We start from the raw sequence: 3,576 nt of genomic DNA on the forward strand, positions 1-3,576 counted from the left end.
AGCAGACCAGCAGCTGGGGTGGAGAGGTTCAATTCAGCAAGAAGGTGTGAGGAATCCCAATAATGGCTGAAAATTCCAAGCTGCATTTTCCAATTCAACTTTATCATCAATAAAATTAATATACTGACCCCTAGAAGTGGTCTCATCCTTCCTCGTTGTTTCTAAATTCAGAGGAGGGGAGTTTGATTTGTTTCATCTCTACCCCCAAACTCCATACATGGCCCACAAACCAGGAAAGCTCAAGGAATAGGCACAAAGATAGGACTTTGGAAATTTAAAATACATCCCAAGAGAAAGATGTTTCAGGTGTGACTGGGATAGGAGGTGTCAGCATTTTAGTAAACACAGGACTTCTAGGTCCTTGACTGCTTTAAGACCTAGCAGTTTAATAAGATAGGTGTCGCAGGGCCTCAGCAAACCCAGGCCTTTGCAACCTCAACATACACAGGCTGTGCAGGCTTTTGCAAATTACAGATCTAAGCAGGTGTGCCCAACACGGGGATTAGCTGAGTCTTTCCATCATTTAAAACATGCAGAACTTCAGTGAACAAATTCTTTAGGTATTAGTAGTTGAGGAAATTTCTTCCTGCTCCTACCGTATTTCTCAGGCAGGAACAATCCAAAGGAAGCTAAGTTTCACATGAAACTTCCTGCAAAGGGAGTTCAGCTCCATCTGAGCGAGAACTGTGGTTCTCAAACTAAAACATTCAACAAAATCATCTAGTGAGGTTGGTATAAGTTTTCTGGGCTCCCGTCCTCAGATTCAGTAGGTCTGGGTTAAGTCCTATGAATTTGCTTTTCTAACAAGTTCCTAGGTAATGTAGATTGCTGCTGGTCTGAGGACTGCTTCACAACCGCTGGGTAAGTTGTGTGGTTTTAGCTTTAAGTACATTAGATCAACTACCTCAAACTTTCTTCCTCTTCATGTTATGTTGAACTGAATCCAGTTTGAGAGCCAAAGAGTGGAATCACCCTCAAATCCCACCACATGGATCAAAGTTCTCTCTAGATTTGTCTCTTAAGCCTGGCCATGACTTTGATCAAAGAATTGTAGATGGAGGTTCAGCAAGAGAGGGTGATGGCTTTTTATCAATGAACAAATACAGGAAAAGGGGCTCTTATTTGATAGGTGACAGGCCACCTTTTGAGGCATTAACGAAAATATTAGTAATCCAAAGACTAGAAAGGAATAGTAAAAAGCCTGTGCTGGGAACATACAAAGAAGAGCTGGACGGTTTAAAAACTAACAATTTTTTTTCCTTGACCAAACTAGCCAGACTCTTCTGAATTCTCTTCTCAACTCTACCCTGACTTTTGGGCTTCCATGTTCACTTCTGTATTTGTCCAGTTTTAGCAAGAAATCTGCTAATTTAGTTTAGCCAGAGCCCCCCATCCTTAATATCTGATTGGGTTCCTCACCGTCCATCATCTCCGAGGTGATGTCTGCTCTCTTTGGCCTGCTTTTAGTGAAAATCCTGTTAGGATGGTTTAGCTAGAATTCCCCGTTACCCCTGATGTTTCAGTAATTTGTCCATCCACTGACCGCACACCCCACTCTTTGGTTATACATTCCCATATTTCCTTGTTGTATCTGGAGTTGAGCCCGATCTCTCTCACCCACTGCAAATCCCCATTGCAGTAGTCCCTACACCTACCACAACGGTCCTGAATAAAGTCTGCCTAGTGTTCCTTAACAAGAGCCATGAATAATTTTTTCTTTAACAAAACTTTGATCTTGAAGTCAGAATGAGAGCCGCTAGAGAGAGAGAAAGATAAAGAGTCAGGCTGATATTTCAGGGGGTTGGTCGGCAGGGAAGCCCAGGGTTCAGCCAGAGATACGCTTTGTTGGTGGCTAGTGTCCATCCTAATTAGCCAGCACTAGGTCTTTCCACCACTGCCACATAGTGAGGAGGTTCTTTAAGAGACAGGTTTTTTTGTTTTTTTGTTTTTTGTTTTTTAATTTTTTCAAAATGCCTACAGCACCTCGTCTTCCTAGGTGGTCTCCCATCCAAGTACTAACCAGGCCCAACCCTGCTTAGCTTCCGAGATCGGACAAGATTGGGCATGTTCAGGGTGGCATGCCATAGACAATAGACAGGTTTTGACTGTGGAGGCCTGGCTAGTCCAATCTGAAAGGCAAAAGGAGATGTGCTCTGGCCTAACTGCTCTCAAGGAAGATACCTCTTTGTTTATTTTATTACTAGACTAGAAAGGGTGACTGAGATCCAAAAAACTCTAATAAAGGAAAATGAGATTTCCGAGAATAGACTGGAATGATCTACACCCTGCCACCCGACAGCCAGGGAGTGCAGTTCCAGGAAGCTCTTTGAGAAGTACCTTCTTCAAAGGTTAAAGAGTCAACAATAAGTTTAATTGGGGAATCACCCTTTAAAGACTACAACTGTTATACCAAGTAGTCACGCAACTATGGCCAGGTTTGGCAGGGAGGGTCTGGGAAGATGGGCATAGAATGTTTCCAGCATTACTAGTGAGTTTCGAGGTGGCTCAATTGCTATAGGAGAGAATGCAGGCATGGCATATGCCTTGAGGGAACATACCCAGGAAACTTTAGGAGTAGGACTTTCAAGGAAAATACAAAAAGAGGAAATGAATTGCAGGCAAACCAGGCAGGACAGTGGTAGAGCCCAGGCCTGGAGTAGCTGTTGGCCCAGCAGGACAACACCATCCATGAAGCTCACTCAACCCAGGGAGATAAACTAAGGTGGACAACATCTGTCAACAGCAATGTTTTTGGCATGCTCAAAACTTTATAACTTCACCTTGCTCACTGACGCCCACAAGACAGACTATAAGAAGTACATCAAAAAACAAGTGCTGACTCAAAAGAAAAGGGAAATAAAGAGGAAAACACTAATCAGTACAGCAAATGGCTCTGGCTGATGTGATAAAAAAGGAAATGATCAATTTAAGAAGTCAAAATGTTAAAAATGTGCCAGAGTCTTTCTAAAAAGAGAAGTGGAACAATGGAGGCAAACAGATAATCAATGTCCCACTCCAGTGGAAAAGATGGGACATAAGGATGGCCTCTGCTGCCTTTGACTCAGCTTTAATACCCAAGAGAAAGGCAGTGCTCTGAGGACTAGCATATAGCAAAGGTGGCTGTCCTCACCAGCCCCAGGGAAGAGCCTCAGAGACACCAGCACAAACAAATAAGTACTAAGAACCTTCCACTTGTCAGGTACTAGTCTAGGCACTGGGAGTTCAGCAGTGAACAAAGACCTCTGCCCTCATGGAACGTATATTCCACAGCAGCTTTAGCTGAGGAATCCACTATGAGTCATTTTCTAGATTAAACAAGTGAGAAAACTGCTTTAAAAGGCAGGCCTTACAGGCCTAAGACATTCCGGGTAAGAGGCAATGGCTCTTAGAGGGACTCAGAAACGCTTATAGTTAAATATTCAGGGGGTTTCAGCCACAACTTTGGTTGCTTGACATCTTCCACGGTGGGAGTATTTATATCAAAGAAACAGGCAAATTCTATAAATCAGGGCTTATTTCTTCCCCTCAGAAAGCCAGCACACCATTGCAATGACTGCACACAAGAGGAAATGTGAG

General features: G+C 43.2%; 1 pseudogene; it reads right to left on the minus strand.

The window, feature by feature from the left end:
• Positions 1-1,971: 1,971 nt before the first annotated feature.
• LOC118606044 lies at positions 1,972-2,089 on the minus strand (annotated as a pseudogene).
• Positions 2,090-3,576: the final 1,487 nt, after the last annotated feature.

This window comes from Rousettus aegyptiacus, unplaced genomic scaffold, assembly GCF_014176215.1.
Source record: "Rousettus aegyptiacus isolate mRouAeg1 unplaced genomic scaffold, mRouAeg1.p scaffold_m13_p_7, whole genome shotgun sequence".
Lineage (NCBI taxonomy): Eukaryota > Metazoa > Chordata > Mammalia > Chiroptera > Pteropodidae > Rousettus > Rousettus aegyptiacus.